General features: G+C 46.4%; 1 protein-coding gene and 1 long non-coding RNA gene across 6 annotated transcripts in view; one reads left to right on the top strand and one right to left on the bottom strand.

The window, feature by feature from the left end:
* The window catches only part of FAM131B (family with sequence similarity 131 member B), a 50,383-nt gene that overhangs the window by 7,416 nt on the left and 16,895 nt on the right, over positions 1-26,072 (top strand). The window contains exon 1 of one of the 4 annotated variants that reach the window (XM_081176723.1): positions 18,077-18,096. The exons of the other annotated variants lie outside the window; for them this stretch is intronic. The gene's annotated coding sequence lies outside the window, so the exon portion shown is untranslated. Of the gene's footprint in view, positions 1-18,076; positions 18,097-26,072 lie in introns of those variants that run through there. 4 annotated transcript variants of the gene reach the window in all.
* LOC308577038 lies at positions 1,288-17,924 on the bottom strand. Of its 2 annotated transcripts, none has more exons than XR_014003373.1 (3): positions 17,709-17,924; positions 4,177-4,348; positions 1,288-2,682 (listed from the first exon to the last, which is right to left on the bottom strand). It is a non-coding gene; the product is annotated as an uncharacterized lncRNA (long non-coding RNA). The 2 variants fall into 2 exon arrangements; XR_014003374.1 differs by lacking the exon at positions 17,709-17,924 and adding an exon at positions 4,582-4,943 and having other exon boundaries at positions 4,177-4,435.

Genomic DNA, 26,072 nt, shown 5'->3' with positions numbered 1-26,072 from the left:
CTTTTGAGGAGGCTATTGAGCCCTTGCTGTGCCGCCCTGCAAAGGTAGTAGCTTGATGACAAATTGTGTGGGTCTCCACTATGTTAAAAGATGCAGTGCCGGTGATACATAACTTCTCCCCTTCCCCACACACAGATAAAGGAGACTGGAAATTTGAGCTAGAAATGAACAAGTACCGTAGATCCAGTTAGTGTCTGCTATTTTATTTTTGAGAGTCTGCACACCACTGGCTCCTTCTATCCTTGCTTGGAAGAAGTAGAGCTGGAGCGAAGGGTAATAGTCCAGCACATTTTACTCAGAGTAGACCTGTTGAAATTAATGGGCCTAACTTAGCCACGTACATTAATTTCAGTGGGGTCTGTTCTCGGTGAAAGTTCGCTGAATACCACCTGGAGAGCTAAAATGTCCCATTCTGTCTGCAAGGCACTCCTGGGTCTACTGGGTCAGACTCTTTCTTGACAGTGTGCAGGAAAGATAACATTTTCTCTGGGGCTCAGTCACAGATGGCCTCAGCACTAGAAGCCTGTCTGCTTTCTTGAGATCAATTATAAGATGGAAATAAACATCAGATGCTGAACATTCATTATGAGGTAGCAATATGCCCAGCTCTGCCTTGAGAGTTCTTACAGCAAACATTTGGCTAGCCTTGTATGGAAGAGGGCCTGTCATTCCTGTGTGTAGAAGCTGTGTTCAGATGTCACACCATAGCAGGGTTTCCCAAACTTGGGTCTACAAGTGGTTTTTTTGGACTACTGTTCCCATCATCCCTGACCACTGGTCCTGCTAGCCAGGGATGATGGGAGTTGTAGTCCAAAAACAGCTAGAGACCCAGGTTTAGGAAACACTGTACTATAGTTTAGTGACACCTGAATAAGCCTATCCTCTTCCTAGGGTGACACATTTCGCCAGGAGGAGTTTGGATGCTTCTGCTTTTAGCTAAACATAACTTGCCCTGTCACCCGGACCCAGAATTATTGATAACTTAAAACAAGCCATCTTCAGAAACCATGACTTGAAGCTGGTTTGTTTTAAAACTAACCATAGTTTGTCAGTTTGGATGACATGGCAAACCATGGTTTGCCAAAAGTGGAAGCAAACACTTTCAAATGCCGCCTTGAAATGATTCAGAAGGAAGAGGGGTGAGGTATTAGTGTGGGAGCACAAAGGGAGTGTACACTTGTTCATGTCTTGTTAAGCCACATTTTTGTATGGCATCTGAACACATCCAATCTGTCTCTGTGAAGAACCCCAAGAGACCCATTGCCTCCTGGTTCCAGGATCCCCACCATATAGAATTCCACTGTTCCTCCTGCCATACTCCATATGCCCCTCAAATAGATGCTCTGAAATATATTCTAATTTTCAGGAGCTGATCGTAAGGGGTGGGGGCACTGAAATTGACCAGTGAACCCTTTACATGAAGACGTGCCTGCAGGATCTTTGGAGCCAGCTTACTGTCCAGCACGTTAAACAAGATCTTATTTATTTTAAGTATTGCTAGGTGAATGGAGTATTGGTCTGGTACTTGGGTTTGGGTTTATAGCCAGGTTTAGATAGAGCTGCACACACCCCTGGAATATTAGGTTCATGGTTTGGGGTGTTGCTTTATCTGCTGCTAGGGATGTGGGTGGTGCTGTGGTCTAAACCACTGAGCCTCTTGGGCTTGCTGATCAGAAGGTCGGCAGTTCGAATCCCTGTGACGGAATGAGCTCCCGTTGCTCTGTCCCAGTTCTTGCCAACCTAGCAGTTCGAAAGCACACCAGTGCAAGTAGATAAATAGGTACCACTGCGGCGAGAAGGTAAACAGTTATTCCATGCACTCTGGTTTCTTTCACGGTGTTCCGTTGCGCCAGAAGCAGTTTAGTCATGCTGGCCACATGACCCGGAAAGCTGTCTGTGGACAAACGCCAGCTCCCTCAGCCTGAAAGCGAGATGAGCACCACAACCCCATAGTCGCCTTTGACTGGACTTAACCGTCCAGGGGTCCTTTACCTTTTACCTTTTACCTGCTGCTCATGTTAGATGTGTGGCCAGCATTGGTAGTGAAGGTTGCTTGGTGCCAGCTACAGCTCTTCCAGACAACCTTGGATTTTTCAACAATCATTCACATTCTAGCAGCTAGACTACTGGGACACACTTTACATGGGACTGGCCTTGAAAACTGCCGCGTGGAAACTGCAACAAGTTCAAAATTATGCCACCAGGATGCCGTTGGATGCTAAGAGAGTTTTATTCCATTATGCCAGTTTTGCATGATATATATCGGTCACAGTTATTTAACAGGGGCAAAGAACTCCCGACTCGTGACATATTTTAACATGGCACAATGTTTTGATTTGTTAGCTGCCTGGAGTCTCTTCTGAAAATTAGGCAGGATTTAAAAAATAAATAAAGTATGTGTAATTAGTTCTGGTTCTCAGTGTAGTTACATGACCCTTTTCAGGATCATCCAAAACAAAATTGTTTTTCAAACATTGTGCCTTCAAGGGACTGTTTTCCAACCAGTGTGTCTACTGAGGTACTCTGTGTCTTCCATGAACTTCTACGGATTGTTGAAGTTTGCGGTGTGATGGTAGGGTGCATTGTCAGTTCGGATGGAGTACTGGCCACGTCTTAGCCCTCACTGTTGGCACTGCCTGAACTATGAGATCATCGCAGAGCCCGTCCAACAATCTCCAACAGCTGCAGATTAACTGGAGAAGATCAACAGCGGTAGACAAACTATCTTCCAAGAAAGGATTGCTGAGATAAGGCAAGCAAAGTGCCCAAAGTACAGTATAAACACAAAGTAATTTGCTGCTGTTTATCATAATCAGTGTACCAAGTCATGTGGTATTCATTTGGGAGTGGTTTCCTGCTTCTAGGACAGTGTTTCCCAACCACTGTTCCGCGGCACACTAGTGTGCCGCGAGATGTTGCCTGGTGTGCCGCGAGATGTTGCCTGGAGGGAGGCGGGCGAGTCGGGCAGCGAGAGGCGGGGCGGCGGCGGCGAGGAGAGGCCACCCAGCGCGGGGCTCTCACCGTCTGCCTGCCTGGCTGCCAGCGAGCTCGGCGGGCAGCGCCTCCGTCCGCAGCGCCCGCCTCGCGGCTCTCATTCCCTGCCAAGCTCACCCAGCCAAGCCGCGCTCTCCTTCCTGCCTCGCTTTGCTGCCTCCTCCCCCCCACCCCCAAAGCTTGGAGGTTCCCCGGCAAGGGGGAGGGAAAAAAATTGAAACTTACACTTTCGTGCGTCCCTCCCGGCGTGACGCTGCGCGCTGACGTCACGGGGCTGTAATGGTGGTGTGCCTCGAGATTTTTTTCATCAAACAAGTGTGCCTTTGCCCAAAAAAGGTTGGGAAACACTGTTCTAGGAAACAGTAAGGCATTGGTTAATCTTAAGATGTGTGTTTTGGAGGACTGTGTTTGGACAATCATATATTGGCTTATTAAGATGAAATACACATGAGCTGATACAGCTGCTTCTCTTCTCCGTTTGTGCTGCATAACAATAAAACCAGGAAGCCTCTAATTAACTCTAGTTTGTCTGAACGGGGAAAACCATGGTTTATCAGTTTCTGGACGAGCCAAGATCTCAAACCACAGTTTGAAGCACCTTTTTGTTTGTTTGTTTTTGTTTTGCAATCCTAGCTTATACTGAAGGTTTTAAGTATAGTTTTCCGGTTTGGACAGAATGAGAAACTGTGGTTTAATTAGAGACTTTCCTAGTTTAATCATGTGAAGGGGAGAGTGTCGGGGTTGCGTGCACAGGGAACAGGCTAACCAAATGAGAGATGATTATGTAAACCAGGCCAGTGAAAAGGACAGCAGGGCAGGAAGGATGGAGGCCCTTGAAAGAGAAAGAGCTAATCAAATTTGGCATTATTAAGAGACCAGAGCTGGGTGGTGATAGCTCCATAATGCATTAAAGCTGATTGGGGAGGCAGTGCCAAACCACAGCGTGCCTTCAAGCAGTGAGGAAGGGGAGGGCAAATGGAAGAAAATAATACAGCGAACCAGGGGGATCTATCATTAAAAAAGGAAGGTTAGCTGTGCTGGGCTACAATCCTAACTCACTTACCTGGAGGTAATCCCAGTTGAATTGAATATGGCCTACTTCTGAAGAGACATGGCTAGAATTGCATTGTTAGTCTGTCATGGTAAGAAAGCAAAGCACAGGCCAGAATCTAACTTAATTACCTCTGGCATGAGATTTCCATCTAAGGCAGCAGCCTTTTTCATCAAACCCAGGGCTGTTTTTCACCAGGACTCAGTTCCGGCACCTCTCAGGTGGCCACCATTACCATTATAAGGGAGGCGTTCATGGTGAGTTCCAGCACCTCATTGTCTATAAAAACACTACTGATCAAACCTGGAATTGAACAAGAAGTAGGGTTTTAACATGAGGTTTTTAAATGTGTGGACACAGCCCTGGGGCAGGAACTAACTTGTTTTATTGCTCTGTAAGCCATGGTTGGACAGTGTTCTCGAAGCTACCAGCATGAGTTTGACCAAAATGCGGGAGGCAGTGGAAGACAGGAGTGCCTGGCGTGCTCTGGTCCATGGGGTCACGAAGAGTCGGTCACAACTAAATGACTAAACAACAACAACAAGCCATTTCAGCAGGGTGAAAACATTCTTAAACAAAGGTCAGCTTTTCTGTCTGACTGAAAACCATGCTTCTACATGTGGCAACTGCGTATTTTCTGTTTTGCTTCATTTTCATTCACTAGGAAGCATGATCGTAGCTTCCTGGCGGTGCCTGTTACCTGTATGCACACAGCAAAACATGTGTGCCATCATCATGCTATCATTTACATATGTTTCCCCAACACACAGTAACTCTGTGCTAGAGTTTCTTAATGTTAGAAGCTGCCTTTCCATAGAGAGAAGGCAAATGACCGTGGAGCTGAGTATAATATGTGAATTAGTAACTTGGGTAGCAGCAGCAGGTCACCAACAGCTTGCACTGAAGAAGTGTGCATGCACACGAAAGCTTATACCAAGAACTAACTTAGTTGGTCTTTAAGGTGCTACAGGAAGGATTTTTTTATTTTGACTATGGCAGACCAACACGGCTACCTATCTGTAGCTTGCACTGAGTTATTCACAGCCTTGAGATTCCTGGAGCCGCTTTGTCATCCTGGCTGGGGCTGATGGGAGTTGTAGTCCAACAACATCTGGAGGGCTCTTGGATGGACTACAGTTCCAATGATTGCTGACCATGGGTCCTGCTAGCTAGGGATTATGGCAGTCCAAAAACAGTGGGAGGCCCATGTTTGGGAAACACTGGTCTCATGTATTGTACTACTGTTGCTTAAGTGTTGGTTCAGTCCTTGGCACTTTCTTTTCTCCCTCTCCTGCTTCTCCTCAGTTTGCCTTCATGCTGCCAAAGCACTGTCAGTCTGCAGGTACATTTGTTCATCTGTTTTCCTTCCCCAAACAATGCTGCTACCCTCCATTGTTTAGTCTCTTGACTGTTTTCCAGATCCCACAAAACTGCCCCGTCTAATTTCTCTAGAACGGTTTCCGCTTAGCGGTCATACAATGCTGTTTAGCGTGTATACATCCAGTTCCAGTTCTTGCGCAGTGACATCATTCCAGCACATTAAGAGATGCTATTACATGTAATGGTATTAATATAACATTGACCCCCCCTCCCTTTCGTTCAGCTAGCTTCATTCCCTGGGCTAGCTAAGCTCTTTCTGATTTAGTGTGGTGAGAGAGAGACAGAGAGAAACAAACTCTTGTTTTTCACTACAGGAAGCAATGTTTATTATTATTATTATTTTATTTATTGCAAGAATTTAATACCTCATGGTTCAGTTTAAGTGACTTACAAAATGTAAAACAATAAAATAAAAATTATTGAAACCAGCAGAGCACCTTGAATTCAGAATAATAAAAGAGTGAAAAATAAAAAGCAAAATTCTGCACCCGGCACACAAAAATAACAAGGCTTATTATGCCAGGCAAGCCTCCCATGGGGGAAGCTTTCCAAAACTTCCACTTTCAGGTGCTGAAGTGGAAAAGGCTTTAACCCTGCTCACCGCCTGCCTCACGCCTAAAGCTTTTGGGGGACCCAGAGAAGGCCCTCTGAGGTCAGTCTTAATACTCTGGCACGTTCATAAATGAGTCCCTAGAGTACTGGCTTTAAAGGTAAGACCAGCACTCTGAATTCTACTTCAAAAGACCAGCAGCCCAGAGCAGTTGTTTCAAGACTGATGCGATGTAATCCATATGACCAATCCCTGTCAACAACCTAGCTGCTACATCTTGTGCCAGCTGAAATTCCCAAGCAGTCTTCAAAGGCAGCCCTTGTGTAGAGTGGATTACAATAGTCTAAACAAGATGTTGCCCGAATGCTAATGATTTTGGCCAAGCTGTCTCTGCCCAGGAAGGCTTGCACCTGATGAAAGTTACTTTCATGCCAGAGCCACGGGGATTTCCAATACTGAAGCTGTGGACCTGACTCTTTAGGGCAACGGTTGCCAACCTTTTGGGACCTGTGGGCATGTTTTGAATTCTGAGAATGTGCTGTGGACGCCAGTCATAAAATGGTTGGCAAGTTCTGCAAAATAGAAAATTGAATAACTCAAAAAGAAGTGCCTCTTGATACCCTCTCACACACGAAACTATAATAATCCATAGCAACCTACCTGAACTCAACAACCACCACTTGGGCTGTGCATCATGTTGTCCCATCTTTGCTCCCATCCAGAATGGAAAGGGTGGGGCTGGCATCCAATCAGAGTTGCCCTTGGAAAGGGTGTGTGGTCAGTCTACATGTGGCCTAGCAAAGAACTTTGAAACCTGGTTTCTAGACAAGTTTTCAGATGTAGTTATGGTGGTTAGTGGGTGTTGAAGCAAGTGCTTGCACAGATTCCGTGCTACCTATGGGTGTCACCTTGATAATCTCCACTTTAGGCAATGGAATGCAACCCTATTTAGAACATCACCTCCCTAAATCTGGTCAACCATACCCAGTATTTTGTGGATTCAATTTATGCTGTCCCTCATTCAGTTCTTTACTCGCTCCATATTTCAGCAGAGCCTCGCCTGAATCAGAGGAGAAGTAGATATGGGTGTCATCAGCATGTTGAAGACACCTCCCTGAAATTCTGAATTACCTCATTCAATGGATTCATGTGGATGCTGAAACAGCCTGGAGTACAAAACGCACACAATTCCATGGGGCAGAACAATAGCTACCTAGAAAGCCTGATTCCCATCCTGGACAGCCAGTCCAGAAGTAGACTGAACGGGTTGTAGACAGAATCAAATGAATCTAGATCAGTGTTTCCCAACCACTGTGTTTCCCACACTAGTGTGCCGCGAGATGTTGCCTGGTGTGCCGCGGGAAAAATTAAAAAATTCGAAAGTTTTTTTTTTTAAAGTCAAATTTTCGATTGGGGCGCCGTCACTAGATGACCCCTGGGGTTCCCTCCCTCCCTCCCGCTCTGCGCCTCCCTCCTCCTCCTCCTCCTCCTCCGGGGAGGCCCTTCCTGGCTCTCGGCCAAGGCTTGGCGGCTGCCACTCACTCACTCGCTCGCCCACCCGTCCCTCCATCCCTGCACCCTGCCTCTCCCCCTCCGTCCCCGGCGCGGGGGCTGCCGGGATCCGTAGTCCCCTCGCCCTTGGGCTCCGCGCCCGCGCGGGGTGCGCAAACTACGTTTCCCAGCGTGGCCTGGCAGGCCGGGCGTTTTGTTTGAAGCGCTCTTCTCCCGGCCGTGGAATGAGCGCAGCGGCGGCGGCCGGCCGGGCAGGGGCTCTTCCGTGCAGACCCCGCGCAGCCTGCCTGCGCCCCCGCGGAGATCGGGCGGCAGGATGGAGCCCGGGGATCCCCGCGGAGGCGGAGCGGCGGAGGCTGCCCCCCCAGGTAGGGCTGCGTCGGGGGGGTTTATTTTTGCAATGCTGCATCCGCGCCGGAGGGGCCGCATCGGGCCGCGGGGAGACCCCTTGGCGGGCGTGCAAGGCAATGCATGCGTGCAGGCGTTGCATGGAGTGCAGTGCAATGCAATGGCAACGCGGCACCCTGCATGCATGCATGCAACTTCCACCGGCGCTCCGGACTTGGCAGGTGAGGGGGGTCCCCAGTGGGCGGCAGAGAGAGCCGGGAGGGCGAAGGGGAGCCGGGGGGGAGCAGCGCTGCTCCCCGAGCCGAGCCCGGGGGGAAACTTTGGCGTTGTTGCGCCGGGTGTTGGAAGCGGAGGCTGGCGGGGGCCCCTCACCTGCAAAACCTGGTCGCCTCTCATATATTTCGTGCATTTGCTTTCTCCTCCAAGGAGCTCCCGGGGGCGCGCGTGGTTCTCCCCGTGTTATCCTCGCAACAACAGCCCTGCGAGGTGGGTCAGGCGAGTGGCCCAAGGGAGCACCCAGGGATTGTCCTGGCCAGGTGGGGTGATTTGAACCCTACTCTCTGCCCGGTCTTCGTCCTCATTTAGCCCCCACATGTGCATGACTGTGCATGACTGAGGTTTTCCCCCGTCTTGGCTATGGTGTGAGTCTGTCCTGTTAATTAATGGGGTTCTGCCTTCGGAGAAGATGAGCCAGCCCTCAAGGAGGTGATTATGTAATTTGCTAGCAATTCATGTCCCTCCCGGCGTGACGCTGCGCGCTGACGTCACGGGGCTGTAATGGTGGTGTGCCTCGAGATTTTTTTCATGAAACAAGTGTGCCTTTGCCCAAAAAAGGTTGGGGAACACTGATCTAGATAGCTGAGGTAATCTAAGAATGCCAGGCCTCATGTGGCAATTGGAATGCCCATGGTGTCCAAGGGAAAAGTCAGCATGTGAGAGGACAGTGAGTGGGCACGGCTATTAAACATCTCAATCCCTGACAGTAGGGGAAAGTTCCACTGAAATTAGTAGGGCAGTTTTATGTACCAGCTGCATAAAGGAACAAGTGAATGAGTACCATTGGCACATCAGGGGCTTTCCCCATGAAATATTTTAATCTTGTATTTATGGTTCTTCATCTTCCCAGCTGACACTTGGGCCTGACAGTTCAGACTTCCAAGCTGTGGTTACATTGCGAATTGTCTCCTGTGCCATTATAAAAATGTTGGCTAGATTGCTTATGTTGCGTTTCTGTCTTGCTCCTTCCCGTCCTCCCATAGCTATGGCATTTTTGGACTACCTCTTTTTAAAAAAGTATCTTTCACAAGGTTTTTTATTACAGCTTGCATGTCCTTGTGCCTTCCTTGTAGTAGTAAGGGGGGGGGGCGGGACTCGGCACAATTTTTCTGCCCATGTATAACACTTAAGATCACCCAAACCCCAGGTTAACTCTTAAAACATTTGTCTTCTGGTGCAAATTGAGCCTCCTCCAGTTGTTTTGTAGGGCTACCTTAGTTGTCAGCTGATACTTGGATAGATACGGGAAGCCAGTCCTGTGTTAAGTCAGTTTTAACTCAAGACAGCTGTGTAATTGGAAGGCAGGGCAAGCTGACCTTTATGTGGAAGACATTAAAGTGGAATGCACTTGTGCAGGTCACTTTTCGGGGCTGACGTCATACCATGGATCTGCATATTTGCTTGCCATGGTGAGTATTCCACCCCCAAGATCAGGAAAATGCTTGAAGCTTGCAATGTTCACCAGAGAGGCAAGGAACTCCCAACATGGGACTTGGTGGGTGAACCGCAGGGCATGAATGCACAGATTGGTCACAATTGCACTAGAGGGTTTTCAGTAGTAACTGAATTCTAATATTCCAAGTACATTTCCACCTTTCTGGAAACGGGGGTTGTTTTGTGGAAAAAAGAGACAGACATGGGACAGTTCTTCCTCAAAAATTCCAGGCGCTTAAAAGCCGGAAGGCAGGAAGTTTGCTAGTATGATCTACAAAGATTCTAGATAGAAGAAAAACTAAAAGGACTGGGGTGAATTTTCGTGGAAACAACCAAATATAGAACATGGAAGCATTTTTTTTTTTTTTTGCTATATGAAAGGATGCTGTTATAAAAGTAAGAGCCCAATTTCCTACAGGCAGTGAGGAGAGCACAAGAATGATGGGTTCATGTTGCAGCCAACCAGATTTAGGGTAGATACCTGGGATTGCTTTCTAATTGTGAGGACATTCGGACAATGGAACAAGAGGCATAGAAACCTGTGGCAGACTGAATAAGCTTGTGTTGGAAGTAGTTAAGATCCAGGGAACACTGCCATTGAAGACCAGGCTGTGGAGTTGAGCTCCCTTGTTATAAGCTCCAGTTTCAGTGACCTTCCAGTTGCAATAGAAGCCTGAATGGGGATCTCTGGTCCAGCTTTGTGTTTAAAGAGTTGTCCACTTACATGCTATATTCAGCAGTAAGGGCACAAAATAGGTTTATTCAAAACCTCATGAAATTCTAGCTTACAAACCTTTGGAAAAAGAGACAGAGCCTTTGCTTTGTAGAGCACTGTGAAACTGAGCAGGCTGTAAGTTTGAAGAGAACTGAAGACTCGCAGAGGAGAGAATTGCCTCTGAATTAAATACCAAGTGAATTTCTGCCTGCCCCTGTAAGCCGGATTATTTGCATTATGTGACTCTTAACCTACTTATATTTGTAATTTGATATTGATGGGAGGGCGGGGGGCGGGGAGACCAGCAGGTCAAAATGCATCTGGCAAGCGTGGCTGTTTTTAAAAGCATGTTTGTGATGAGAGTGTTATGCTGGCCATTTTATCTCTATTCACTTGTACGCAGACAAATGTGCATAATGTTATTCCTGGATAAGTAGAGCTGTCATTTCTCAATGCAAAGAAAATATACTTTTAGCAACATAAGCGGCTGCCATATAGCAAGCCAGATCATTTGTCCGGCCAATGTAGTATTGCCTACCCCAGGGATGGAAAATCTGTGGCCATCCAGATGTTATTGGAGCTCCAACTGCCGTCAACCTCGAATATGGTCAGTGGTCAGGGATGAGGGGAGCTGGAGTTCAAAAACATCTGGAGAACCACCGGTTAGCTAATCCTGATCTACAAAAGAACTGGCAATGTCTCTCCAGGGTTTCAGGCAAGAATCTCCCCTAGCTGTACTGCAGATAAAACCTGGGTGCTTTTTGCATGCAAGGCATGTGTTTTACCATCGATCTGTGTCATTTCCCAGCTTTTAGCAACTTGCAGCATTTTTTAAAAAAATATGTATATCCTGTTCTTCAGAAACGTACTCTCAAGGCAGCTGGCTAGGAGAACAATTAAAACATAATAACCAAAATAGCAAACCAAAATAGCAAACAAAACCAAAATAGCAAAACAAACATATTAAAACAGCAGAGGTCTGGGGAAATGAAAAGGTTTCCAGCTGGCACCAAATGGTCAAGAGAGCCAAACACCTGACTTCAGAGACCTGCGGCACCTGCAGAAGAGCCTTTGATGGAGACATCTGTACACAAGACAGGTTTGGATGGAAGAAAGCAGTCGTTCAGGTTCCAAGCTTTAAGGCAGGAGTGGCTAACCTTTGGTCTTCATATGTTGTTGGACTCCCAGCTCTCTTCAGCCACAGCCACCATGGCCCAATATTCAGGGATGGTAAGAGTTGTAATCCAGCAATATTGGAAGGGCAGCCACTCTAGCTTTAAAGGTAAGCGCCAACTCTCTGAGGTGCCCCACTCAAAAACAGAATGGCAGCTGAAATAAATAAAAAAATTAAAATTGTCCAGTAGCACCTTAGACACCAACTACGTAAGTTTGTTCTGGGTATAAGCTTTCGTGTGCATGCACACTTCTTCAGATACACTGAAACAGAAGTCACCAGACCCTTATATATAGTGGGAGGGTGGGGTGGGCTTTTTCTCTGAAGGGTTGTAGGATGATTGACTCAATATGGCAGCAATTGCAGTTGGTTCAAAATTGGCCAGTCTTGGAAGCGCAGCAGCTAAACTAACTAAACAAAGTAAAGAATTCTGTATTTTATGGACTGCTTTAAATAAATAACATGCTGTGCTTTTGAATAAATAGGTCATATCATTTTGGACCCCAAGACCTGAATGTAATGCAGATTTTTGTAAAAAAGAGTTTATTGCTATAGGGTGCATACACTTTTTAGCTAATGCACAAGCCTCTATACATACTGGCTGTGCATATTGAGTTTGTAAAAGGCTGCACATGGAATAGACACCTTTCAAATGTGATGCAAGTCTGCAGTGGACCCTATACCATACCACAGCACAGCCCCATTTTAAGCAGGACACCCTGGGTATAGAGAAGCCACCCCAACTTCTGACCCCAATCTCGGATGTCCCCTTTTGGCGGACCAAAATAATTCCCCCCCCATTCTGGCCTGTGGCCCGAGTCAGTTGCACCTGCGTGCCTCCACTCTTCTTCCGCCTTCTGCGGCGGCTTTCCAGCCAACATACTTCCAAAAGCTTCTGGAAGTATGGTGGAGGCAGAGGCTGTGTGATGGCTGTGGAGGCTGCCACTGCGTAGGTGGTGGATAAAGGAGTGGGGTAAAGGGGGGAGTAAGAGGGGTTGCAGCCTCTATTGAGTTTGTGTCCTGATTTCCCTCACTCCAGTATTGGAAGGTATGCTATATGAGCCGGTGCTTGTGTGGCGAGTTCCCGCCCCCCCCCCAGTGGAAATAAAGACACATGACACAATTGGGCTAAATAAGGCCACAACTTTATTGGTTACAGGTGATAAGCGGTATTGGCTTAGGTATTGGTCCTAAGCGACTATCCGGCTTCAGCCTGTCCGCTTGAAGTCTGGGAAGGGTTAACCACGAGTAGGGGGAGTCCTGCTGATGCACATCAACTAGGATCTCCCCCGAGGTCACTGCTCGGGGGCGTGCCTTGGGCCCACACCTCCATAGGCTTCTGACAGGGCCACGCCCCCCAGAATCCTTTATCGGACTACCCTTCAATATGCAGGGGAGGTGATGGCGCATCCTCCCCCCCTTCATCTACATAAGAATACCAATACCAATGCCTAACCGCCAATACCAAGGAAGTTGTGACGATTTGCTACGAGGTAGGCGAAAAAGCGAAAAAGGTCTGTATAGTTAAAGCCATGGTTTTCCCAGTAGTGATGTATGGAAGTGAGAGCTGGACCATAAAGAAGGCCGATTGCCAAAGAATGGATGCTTTTGAATTATGGTGCTGGAGGAGACTCTTGAGAGTCCCATGGACTGCAAGAAGATCCAACCTCTCCATTCTTAAGGAAATCAGCCCTGAGTGCTCACTGGAAGGACAGATCCTGAAGCTGAGGCTCCAATACTTTGGCCACCTCATGAGAAGAGAAGACTCCCTGGAAAAGACCCTGATGCTGGGAAAGATGGAGGGCACAAGGAGAAGGGGACGACAGAGGACGAGATGGTTGGATAGTGTTCTCGAAGCTACCAGCATGAGTTTGACCAAACTGCGGGAGGCAGTGGAAGACAGGAGTGCCTGGCGTGCCCTGGTCCATGGGGTCACGAAGGGTCGGACACGACTAAACGACTAAACAACAACAAGGCAAAAAAGCAAGTGGCTGGTGCCAATTTGCCAAGTGGAAAAAATTCCTACCCAGCCCCTTAACGGCAAACCAACCGAGGTCCATAGCAAGGTCAAAGACGAAACCTTGAAGGGTGGGGAAACCGGAGCAGCTGGAGGCAGCAAAAGAGGGAGATCCCTGGCTGTGCCAGTGTTAAATACTGCAGGCCACACCCCCTGAGCCAGCCAATTGGCTGTCCAGGGGATGACGCGGCCGGGGATTCCCTCAATCGCTCGGAGGCTGAGAGTTAAATAGTGCAGGCCACACCCCCTGAGCCAGCCAATTGGCTGTCCAGGGGATGACGCGGCCGGGGATTCCCTCAATCGCTCGGAGCCTGAGAGTTAAATAGTGCAGGCCACACCCCCTGAGCCAGCCAATTGGCTGTCCAGGGGATGACGCGGCCGGGGATTCCCTCAATCGCTCGGAGGCTGAGAGCCAGCCACCGCGAGCATGGTGGGGGCGTGCAGCCCGCAACCCCACCTCCTCTTAAGGCGGAAGTGGCTTTTTAGCACAACTCATTTAAATTGGACCTACTTACTGAGAGGCAGAGGTGAGGCAGTGCCCTGTGCTTTAAACATAAAAATGCTCCAGTTATGCTGATGGCACTATATAACTGATGATAAATTAGGGAACAAGTTTCAGCATGGAGTGCTCCAATCAGTCAGCCTCACCAGCCTCCACCATCTTCCATTTCATTCCCCCCACACCTCATTTCCCACAGATGTTGGATAGTCTTTGATATGACTTTCTGACATTGATTTAAAACCGAGCTTCCAAAACTTTGATTTATCTGAAGAAGCCAGGTATCTGGGTTTGCTCGTTACACTTTCCACCCTTCCTTCAAGGAGCTCAGAGTGGCATACGTGGCAGCTTCCACTTTTAGCTTTACAACCTCTCTTGGATTTGGGCCGAGAGAATGATTTGCCTAAGGCTGCCCAGGAAACTTGATGACAGGCTGACCAGATGCAGTGCAAAGGATCATATAGAAATTGAAAAAGACAAATGCTGCCTCTTGAACCAAAGGGAACCAAACAGAGATGATAAGTTTAAATACGTAGGTTTTGGTTCGACCAAGTATGTGTGGAGAGGCAACCATCCATTCTTCAATAGCACTGTATTTTGTAGGGAGAAAATTCTTGGTGTGTACACACATTTATCAGAAAATTGGAGCTGGAAAGTTTTCTCTGTAATCTGGTACAGTGGTACCTCAGGTTAAGTACTTAATTCGTTCCGGAGGTCCGTTCTTAACCTGAAACTGTTCTTAACCTGAAGCACCACTTTAGCTAATGGGGCCTCCTGCTGTTGCCGCGCCGCCGGAGCCCGATTTCTGTTCTTATCCTGAAGCAAAGTTCTTAACCTGAAGCACTATTTCTGGGTTAGCGGAGTGTGTAACCTGAAGCGTGTGTAACCTGAAGCATGTGTAACCTGAAGCGTATGTAACCTGAGGTACCACTGTACTGTTGTTTTTTTTAAAGCACCAATAGATCGTGCCTGTGACCATTCCCATAAATTTCCTGCACTGATGCACAAGTGAGCTGCGTCTTGCAGTATGTTAAGTGTAGAGCAATAGCACATTAAGGCACCCATGCAGATTAACCTTCAAAACTTACTAGCCGCCAGCAATGTTTAATGGCCCACCTTTCCACATGTACCAACACTAGTCCTTTGGGGGGCTGTAAACTCATTTCCAGTTTACAACAGCTTCCTTTCAGGGTTGACAGGATGCAATTCTCACTTGCCACAGATGACCAAATTAGTAGCTATACACAAGCCTGCTATGCAAATCTATAGGGCAGGAGACAGCCCCTCTCTCTTCTTAGACCACATATTAAAAACCACCAGGCTTGTAGAATGCAATTAATTTTCATTCTGATTTTGTTGATGGAAAAACTTGTGTATTGTGTAAATCTTCCAAACCACACAAGATTTCTATCAACAAAATAAACTTTAAAGAACTACATCACGTCCAGAAAAGCCCTGTGTTAACAGTGGCCAAAGCTGAGCAAATAAATTAAACAAGCAGAATGTTTAAGAACAACTGATGTGTGTGTTAATTAAATACTCCATGGAAACCCTTTCTTTTCCAGAGTGACAGTGGCACAGTTAGGAAATTTTATACGACGGGTTTATTAGCCTTTTGGGCTAATAAACTTCACTTGTTTCCAACTCTGGTCCATTTCAGGGCCATACTATTTGGGCTGCTATCTTGCCAACTTAAGTTCACACCAAAAGGTGAGGCAAAATTTTACAGTCCCCACACCTGGAGCGCCTTGCTTTCACTAGGGGCCACCCAAAAAGCAACAACAAAAGTGGGGGGCAGCCTTGGGGCAGCCCAAATGCGGCAACTTCTCCCCTTTGGCCCGCCACACTGCAGCTGCACTGGTTATAGGTCCATGGGCTGAAAGTGTCCCCAGGTATCTTCCTGCATCTCCTTCCTGCATCCCCAGGTATCTTCCTGGATCTCCTCCAAGTTCCACCAGGCTTGTTGCTTCCTGGCTAGTCCAATGTGCAATGCCATCGGTGGCAAATTGCTTGGACTCTGGAGGGATGTTGCTTCTGCCGTTCCACAGCTCCCTTTGGCCACTGCTTGGTAATGGGGCAGGAGAGCTGAAAGTAATGCCAATGTATTTCACACCTTTTGTTTTAGATAGTACACAGGTAGACGAGTCTAAAAAGCACGGGACACAAGTTTTCACAGCCCTCTAGCAGCTATGTTGACTCATTTACCAGAAGCAATGTATTTAGCATTAACTCTGGAAGTGTATACTCCTAGGAGGCTACGTTTGGTCAGAATCAAGTATACACTTCCAGAATTAACACTCAATACATTACTTCTGGTAAATGAGCCACCATAGAGGGATGTGAAAATTTGTGTCCCGGGCTTTTTACACTCATCTACCCATGTACTATCTGAAACCAAAGGGGCACATTGGTTGCCAGATGTGAAATATATTGGCATCATTATCAGCTCTCCTACGCCATTACAGTGGTGCCCCGCAAGACGAATGCCTTGCAAGACGAAAAACTCGCTAGATGAAAGGGTTTTGCGGTTTTTCAGCTGCTTCGCAAGACGAATTTCCCTAGGGGCTTGCTTTGCAAGACCGAAACGTCTTGCAAGTTTGTTTCCTTTTTCTTAACACCGTTAATAGAGTTGCGACTTGACTTCGAGGAGCAACTCATAGAACGCGGTATGGTAGCCTTTTTTGAGGTTTTTGGCGATTTTTTAAGCTTTTCCAAAACTTTTCCGACACCGTGCTTCGCAAGACGAAAAATTCGCTAGACGAAAAAACTCGCGGAACAAATTAATTTCGTCTTGCGAGGCACCACTATATGTGGCAGGTGGTGAGGTGCTGGGTTCGGGGAACATGTGCCACTGCTGTCTGATCCTTGGGAGGCAGGTATACCTGGTGCTGAGTTTTTTTGGCTGTCAGGTACTTCTAAGCCTGCATCAGGCTGGCACTGGAAGCAAAGGGTGAGAGGTTTGTGTGGAGAAACCTGTCTCTTCCTAGCTGCTATTTCAAGAGAGATCAGGAGTGATGGCCTTGTAGGCAAGTTACTAGTTCTAATGCCTTTTTTCTACCCTGTCAGCCAGTTCCATAAATAACCCCTGTCAGCTTTCTTTTTATAAACTTACTTTTAAAAAAATTCAGAGGGAAATGGGAGCTGTAAGGAAGCTTCTAATAATGAAGAAAAAGCATATGTATATATATGGTGATAGTTTTAAGAAAACACCAAACACTGGGGACAGAGCCAATAAAACAAATTATGGCTTAGTGGAACAGAATCTCTTGGCATTCACCTTTTAGAGTAGGTAGACATAATTGCGTATTGCATACTGTTTATTATATTTACTGTATATGGGCATAATTTAATTAGCTGGCTTTTAAAAAACTACTTTTAGTTGTGTTTCTACAGTCCTTGTTAATTTCTGCTTATATCTGCTTCCTGTTGCTATGGTTGTGTTATCTTAAGGAGTGTGTACGGGTTTGGTGCTGTGAAAATGGTAGAGGCAGTTTTGCTGCTTTTGTAAAACGAGTGTGCTACTTCTGTTTTGAGGCAAGCTTTTGTTTTTGTTTAGCTTCCATAACATGGTAGAACTTAAATATCAAATGATCTGCCTAGAGGTGCTGTCTTGTGGCGTGATGAATTTACCATTCTTCACAATCTCCACCGCAATTTTTCAACATTTTACATTTTAGGGGAAAGGAGGAACATGGCTGAGCACTTGATTGAATAGTTTGCAACGCTAGAATAATAATAATAATAATAATAAATCTGACCAGCAGCCACTTGCTCAGGGTGTTGAGCTGTTAGTATTTGTAGTTTCATTGAAAATGTATTTCACAAAGAATAGATGGAGAAAGGAGGTGGTAGTTGACAACTGACAGTTGGAAATTGGCAGTTGGCAGTTGGTTGGTTTTTTCTGTTAGTTCTATTTTGACTGTGAAGGTGAGAGGTGTGGAGATTTCATGCAGACCCTGTCTGGAGGAGTTTGTAAATAATACTGTTGCCAACCTGACAAGTAAAAATTAAAAATATTTTCAACTATTTGTGTAAGATGTACTTTTTTTTCATCACAAATAGCCAACATGAGCTACTGTCAAGCAATGTGGGACTGAAGCTGGGGACTGCAGGTAGCAAGTCCCTTAGATCTGAGCAGCCAGGATTGTGAGTTGAAGGAGGGAGCTATGTCCACATTATTATTATTATTATTATTATTATTATTATTATTATTATTATTATTATTATACCGCTCTTCACTTTAAAATCTCAGAGTGGTTCACAGGATAAAAGAACAAGGTAAAATAACAAACAAACACTTAAAAAACAAAACCCCATAACCTGCCTTCCCACAAACACATTTAATAGGCTGTAGAATATTCATCAGCCAAAGGCCTGGTTGAAGAGGAACATTTTCGCCTGGCAGCGAAAGATATAGGAAGGCACCAGATGAACCTCCCTGAGGAGAGCATTCCACAAACAGGGAGCCACTGCAAAAAAGGCCTGTTCTCATGTTGCCACCCTCTGGACCTCTCATGGAAGAGGCAGGTGAATGGCCTCAGATTATGAATGCAGAGTCCGGGGCAGTTTATATGGGGAGAGACAGTCCTTGAGGTATTGCGGTCCTGAGCCGTTTCCCATCAGGCAACAGGCAATATTGGCCCAAATCCTCCTGATTTCAGAAGTCAGGTGACCTAGGAGAGCCAGCCCTATATACCTTTGCCATCTATATAGCACCAACGTTTGCTGCACTTCTCATTCAGGATGAGTTGCTGGCTCTCCATGCTACTAGAGTCTTCCTGTGCCTGGGTTTTGTTTTTTTTAATGACTTAGGTTTCTTGGCCTATCCATCTTCCCAGACGCCACAAACACAGGAATCATGTCAGTGGCTTTGCCACCGCCATCTCAGCTATGGACTCTACTGTTATGTACTGAAGTTCTCACCCTGGGCCAGCAGGGGGATACTGCAGATAGTTATGCAAATGAAGGATCGAAAGTGATGTTCAGTGATTGGATAGTTTTAGAAAGTTGCTACAGTTACGTTGTTCTGGAGCTCTATATAAGCAGGCTGACTGAGCTCTTCAGTTCAGTTCTGTTCCAGCTTACAAATAAAGAGCTGCTTTGGAAGAATCGCTGTGTCGTCTGATATGTTCACCCACAACTTAACATCTACTACCCTGGCAGGCCCCATCTGCTTTGAAAGCCTGACTAGATCACCAAAGCAACCCTGCCTGAAACAAATTGCCTAGACTGGAAAAATCAAGGTGGGCTCTGGGCAGCATGTGTAGAGCAGCCCTTCGAAAGAAGCAGATGTGAAGCTAAGTGGGAAAAGAGAGATCTACCTAGGTTCCTTCATAGCGAGGCACAATTAGGGCTGGATTTCCCCCCCTTTCCCCCCAGCCCCCTGCGGTGGTGCTTTTAGCAGCAACTTTGACCTCTAGGAATTAGCAAGTGAGATTGTAAAATCCCTCATGCTGCAAAAAGCTTCACCTGCTGATTCCTAAAGATCAAGCCATTCTAACAAAGAAACAAGAAGCAATTCACCACGCTTTGGACTGTGTGGATCAGAGACGGGTTAGGAGCAATTTGGGGACATGCACGGACTCTGTGTGGTGGGTTTCCCTACTTCCTCAAACTGCTGGCTGCTGGGAGGATGACGAGTGAAAGTAGGGTGCTGTGGGTGGCCCCCAACCCAAGCAGTGCAATGCAAGGAGGCTTATCTAATCCCTCTCCCAACACTGTGTGGTCAGCCATGAATGTTGATGCTGTAATATTATGAAAGTGGTAGAGGGGAGAGGATCAAAACTCTCTTGCTAGTGCTACGTTGGCAGGTTCAGAACCAGCAAGCTGTGTTGCATTGTTGTAGATTAGGGGCGGGAAAGAGAATTTGGAGGCAGTTGTGCAGCAAACTGTTCAACCAGCTCCCAGCCTGAGAGCAATTTGGTGTGGAAGAGAGCTCTACTCACTCCTCTCCATACAGGGGCAGGGTGTGAGGGAAGGGAATCTTCTCTTTAAGGTCTAGTCTCTCTTCCCCTGCTTTCACGACTGCCAGAACTTTGAAACTGTTGTCTAATGTTCTTCTTGTATGGGAGCTGTTATGTACTGAAGTTCTCACCCTCGGCCAGCAGGGGGATACTGTAGATAGTTATGCAAATAAGCGATCGAAAGTGACGTTCAGTGATTGGATAGTTTTAGAAAATTGTTACAGTTACGTTGTACTGGAGCTCTATATAAGCAGGCTGACTGAACCCTTCAATTCAGTTCTGTTCTTGCCTGTGAATAAACAAGAGCTGTTTGAAGAATCGCTGTGTCGTCTGATATGTTCACCCACAACTTCACAGGAGCAATTTGAGCACGTACAGCCATCAACAGGGGTTCATTCTCTCTCATCAGAATAATATTTTCCCGCATGCCTGACAAACCCCCTAGCACACAGAACAAAACCAAAAGCCTAGTATGGATCACTGTCCCACTGTTTGGCTGGCATGCATTCACCAGTTTGAAATTGGTTCCTCCCATCCCTTTGGTTGCTTTTATACAGTTTATGTCAACCGACTCGTCCTGGAGTGAAGGTTGGTGTTGTGGTAGCATCATGGGGAGTTGCTCCCATTTGGATTTTGCAAATCACGTTTCTGCAGCCTAATGCTACCAGAACTTCCTACTGGAGCTTTAAAGGATGTAGGTACAGTCATGGGTGAGTGTATGTCATCCTACAAGGGGAGGAATCTTCTTTTCTATGTGCCACCACCTCTTTGAATCTCTGTGGATGTTTTTGCTTCGGCTGCAAAGCACAGCAGCAGAAGGCCAGCATATTATTTAAGTAGCTGGGCTCCTTCCCTTTGAGTAAATCTGTCTGGGTGGGCTGCTGCCTGCTACCTCTGGCAGAATCTGCTCCAGATCCACTTCAGCTCTCCTCCCAAAGGGAACATTTACTAATGGATCATTTCTCTGACGGGTGGAGCTCCATCTTGCCGTTTAAAACCCTCCTGGTTGACAGATCTACCTGATAAATGGCTGCAGCAGATCTGTCAGAGCTGGGCTCCGTTTCAAGCCGTAAATGGGAGTCCTTCCCAGTTGGCAGGTCTGATGGTCCCGTTATGTGTGTGTCCTAGGGCTTTTGCCTAGTGGCAAAGAGACTGGCCCTGCAAATCAGAAGGTTGCTGGTTTGAATCTCATGTGTCTGCCATGAACACACTAGGTGGCCTTGGGTGACTCACTCTCCCTGCCCCAGTTGGTAATATGGGAGATAATTATACTTGTCGTACCTCACAGGATGCTGTAAGAATTACATCTAGATAATGCATGTGAAGGGTTTTGAGCACTGCATATCGCTATGCAAATGTTATTATTAATTGATTGATTAGCTTATTAAAGCTGCATATGTTTGCATATGATTAAAACAAAGATCAAGAAGCAAGAGGAAAACCCAGTAGGGCATGAGAGAGAAGGAAATAGGATGCTTCTTTTGAGATGGTACCACCGTGCCAAGTTTGTTGTATACAGTACTTGTAAAAAATATGATTTAACACATTTAAAATTTAAAAATCTGCCTCATTTATCACATAGGTTTTTTTTAATATAGCAGCAGGTTTTTTGATGTTTAACTGGTTTGCTGTTTGCTTTTTTTTAAAAAAAAGTTGCAATGCTAGTTTTATGTGCCTCTATAAACAGCCTCCTTGCCATCAGAGTTTGGAGTGGGACACCAGTCAGCGACTCCATCCTGGATCTGATGCCAATGACACCAGCTTTTTCTCATACGTGTCCTGTGGGAGACACGGGTGCAAATGCACCCTGCCCTTCCTTGTTGCACCCAACTTTGGGTTTTACATTTTCCGTTCTCACCGGCAGCCTAATTGCAGAAGCTGCTTTCCCCGTGCGACTTTTAAAATGTCAGTAATCCTCTTCAATTTTCCGATTCCGCCCAGCTTCACTAATGGCTGATGCACTCAGTGAGTCAGACGCTCTCTCCTAATCAGTAGCATCTATGCGCGGTGGCAACCCGTACCACTTGCTTCTGTGCAATAATTCAGAGCCAACTTGAAAATTATCTAAATATTGTAATTGCCTTTCTCCTATATTAAAAAAATTAATTATTTGTCGTTTAGCAGGGTGCAGATGAGAGTCCACTGCTAGCGTATCTGACCAATGATGGCTTCATCTTCTATGAAGCAAATGAGCTGAGTTATTCCGTATGTTGGAAGCCAGCTGGGTAAGACTCGAGTCAGAAAGGCAGGATGCTCTTTGCCACTCGAGGCAAAACAGATACCGGTAATATCCCACCCCCCACTGCCGCCACCTCCTCTTCTGCAACCCCCTGCCCCCAGTACTGAAGGCAGCAGGGGAGTAAAGTAAAGAAGTCTGGCGAGGAGCAATCAACAAGTATTGCACTCCTCAGAGGCTGGATCTGCTGCCTGAGGCAACGTCCTCACCTCGCCTCATGGTCGGGCCCAGTGCTTTTTTTTTCCAGCTGGAGCACAGTTCCAGCATCTCTCAGGCGGGCGCCATTGCAGGCCAACACTCCTCCCACCCGCTTCTTGCCTTGACATACTTCCAAGAAGCCCAAAGCATACATTTCAACTCAAAACCAGCCAGCATATGCGAATCTACACTTTAAAAAAATATATCAATGACTTCACCTGGCTGCTAGCTGCTGCTAGCCGCAATTGGTCAAGCTACGAGGTGGGGCCAATTCAGATGTCATTTTCTCCCGTGTAGTAGCGGCAGGCTTTAAGCTTTCCACCCAGGCCTCTAACATTACACATGTGTGCGTTTGCCCTTCCGAGCTGCCCTAGCCATCTGCCTGAATCTAAGAGGACATGGGAACATGGGTGCATTTATTTGACCTGTGCCAGAACCAGGAGCGACCCCCAAACCAGTTAGTGAGAGAGTTGCCGTAGTTTTTAGCAGCTCTGTGGGTGGTGAACGTGGCTGTTGTCAGATTGGCATCCGTTCAGGGCTGCCCCATGGTGAATTCCGGCACCTATTTTTCTTTTTAAAAAGCACTGGGTGGGTCAGCCCTGTAGGTAACTTGCAGAATACTAAAGGTGCAATATGCTGTGAAGTTCTCCAGTGGTAAGGTAAAGGTAAAGGGACCCCTGACCATTAGGTCCAGTCGTGACCGACTCTGGGGTTGCGGCGCTCATCTCGCTTTATTGGCCGAGGGAGCTGGCGTATAGGTTCTGGGTCATGTGGCCTGCATGACTAAGCCGCTTCTGGCGAACCAGAGCAGCGCACGGAAATGCCGTTTACCTTCCAGCCGGAGTGGTACCTATTTATCTACTTGCACTTTGATGTGCTTTTGAACTGCTAGGTTGGCAGGAGCTGGGACAGAGCAATGGGAGCTCACCCCGTCACAGGGATTCGAACCGCCGACCTTCTGATCAGCAAGTCCTAGGCTCTGTGGTTTAAACCACGGTGCCACCTGCATCCCATTCTCCAGTAGTAGCCACATGGTAATCAATGAGCAGTAGTGTGCTTTGCACAACTCCCACTAACTTTCATAGGGATAGCTCCAGAGAAGATCCCTGGGCACTGATTCCCCCAGAGGCGCTTCTAGAGTTTCTTGGGCATTAAATGGGCACATAGATGCACTGCCCGCCTGCGAAAGACAAGTCCAAGTCCTTTGCCGGTCCAAATGACTCTGGGCTACAAAGTGACTGAATTTGGATGTGACACCAGTAGCCCCTGAACTGCAGAGGGGTTTGGTTGCCTAGCTATGGGAAATAAGTTCCTGCTAGAAAACGAGAGAAGAGCAGAGAGAGAGAGAATATTGCTGCCTTTTCCATAGTGATGGGCTCCAAGCCAGATTCAAGGGGAACCCTGTTTTAACCGTAGGTGCCACACACTTCAAAGTCAAGATTATCCTAGTATCTATAGAGACCTCATGCTCCTGTCCTGACTATTCCCTGCTGAATTCTACATTTCCTAGTGTTTAATATCTGATACCAATGGGCAACACAGGAAGAACTCAGTTGTAATCCTGTCCACAGGTTGCTGTACTTGTGTTTGCAGAAGCACATTTTTTGAAAAATATATAAAATACAGGATTTGTAAGCATCTGGGAGAGGGAAAATACTACAATTTTTTTAGCAGCCAACAAATAATACCAAGCCAGTCTAGTTATTCTCATACACTTATACCCGATCTTTCTTCCGTCATGGAATCATTGGCCATGTTCTGCCTGCGCTGATGGAGGGAGTGGACCTCTGGATACTAGTTGCTGGAAATCCTGAGAGGGGAGAATGCTTTTGCACTCAAGTCCTGCTTGCGATCTTCCCTTGGGCATCTTGGTTGTGAGTCCTGGAAGACCTGCTCCATGTCTTGCAGGCCTCTTTCCACCTGACCGGGGCGGGTGGGACCTGGACTGACTCCATCTACAAAAGCGGAGGCTTCTGAACAGACACTTGGGCTGGGGTGTTATTTAGGAGGTTTTGGTGTGGAGGTATTAATTTTTGTGTATCCTTATTTTAGATGCTGTTGTGATTTATGTGGAAATTGCTTCAACTTGCTTTTGTACTTTTTGATGTTTTATTTATTTGTTATGACTACTTTTGTTACATGGGACGCGGGTGGTGCTGTTGGTTAAACCACTGTGCTGCTTGGGCTTGCCGATCGAAAGGTCGGTGGTTCGAATCCCCGCGACGGGGTGAGCTCCCATTGTTCGGTCCCAGCTCCTGGCAACCTAGCAGCTCGAAAGCATGCAGTGCAAGTAGATAAATAGGTACTGCTCCAGTGGGCGTTTCCATGTGCTGCTCTGGTTTCTCCAGAAGCGGCTTAGTCATGCTGGCCACATGACCTGGGAAAACTGCAGAAGCGGACAAATGCTGGCTCCCTCGGCCTGTAAAGCGAGATGAGCAACACAACCCCAGAGTCATTCGCAACTGGACTTAATTGTCAGGGGTACCTTTACTTTTAACTTACTTTTGTTATGTTTGTAATTAGGTATTTTTCATGTTGTAAGCTGTCTTGATCATGGTTTTAACAATGCAAAGGCTGGAAAGGCAGCATACAAATAGAATTATGTATGTATTTCACAGGATGCTGTACTGGACGGGCCTTTGACCGGATGCAACAGAGGCTTTCTTAGGTCTTTAAGGTGGAATACATGTGATTTCCAGGAGGTCTCCTGTGAAAGATGCTGACCAGGACAAGACCTGCTTAGTTTCAGCAAGATGATGGCCTTGTGCCTTCAGTTCAGACCATATCTTGAGAGTTTAAATGCTTTAGGTCAGACAACTGGTTTGCTGTACAAAGGCAACACACTTTTACTTGCAATATGAGCAATGCACTTTTATTTGATTATAGAGAATGGCAAACGCTAAAGTCATGTGGGCAGAAAAGCTGTGATTAATGCACAGGTAGAAAATTAGGCTTATAAAAATGCACTTGAAAATATGAGCTAATGGATCATTGCTGAGCAGGAAAGGGACTTACTTGGATGGGGAATAAAAATAAAATATAACATCTGTTGCCGCAAATATGATGCACTCAGAGCCATGAAATGAAATTAACATTTTAGAAGGAAAGGTTCTTAGGGATCTGGGTCACTTTCTCTTTCAAGCTAGTAATGGGAATCTCTGTGTCTATATTATTGTCATCAAGTCTCACAGGTGCTTTGTGTGACTATAAAGTTTCTTTTGGTTTATCATCGTCTCTCACCTCAGGATCAGATGTTCTGCTTTCTCAGTTTCAAACCTTGTTTCAAGGCTACCTATACATTCATCCTCAGTCTTTGAATAGTTGGTCTCACAGTCCCTCTTGCAGGCTTCTACATTCCTTCTTAACAGATGATAACTGGCTTTATTGCACTCAAAGGAATGAACACAAGACAACACGCTATGTGCCATTCAAGCTGTTTTTCTTTTAAAACCACCTCTCTTGTTTGAACTCTTCTTTCAGCCTTAAGAATGATGGTTAAGGAATTAGATATTTGCAAATTCCTAAATGAAATGACCTCATCCACACCTCTTGGACCAATGTGCAGGTCAAAATTTGTCTACCCTTCACATTTCACACTCCTCCAAAATCTTCTGGTGCAGTTCAGACAGACTCTTGAGTAAGTCATGGAATATGAGGAGATCTCTTCATGTGGATAAGTAACTGCTTAAGAAACAGGAAGCAGAGGTTAAGAATAAACGGACAGT

This window comes from Podarcis bocagei, assembly GCF_964188305.1.
Source record: "Podarcis bocagei genome assembly, chromosome: 17".
NCBI classification, from domain to species: domain Eukaryota; kingdom Metazoa; phylum Chordata; class Lepidosauria; order Squamata; family Lacertidae; genus Podarcis; species Podarcis bocagei.
The sequence above is the reverse complement of the archived record's forward strand: the minus strand, read 5'-3'. Positions and strand labels throughout refer to the sequence as shown.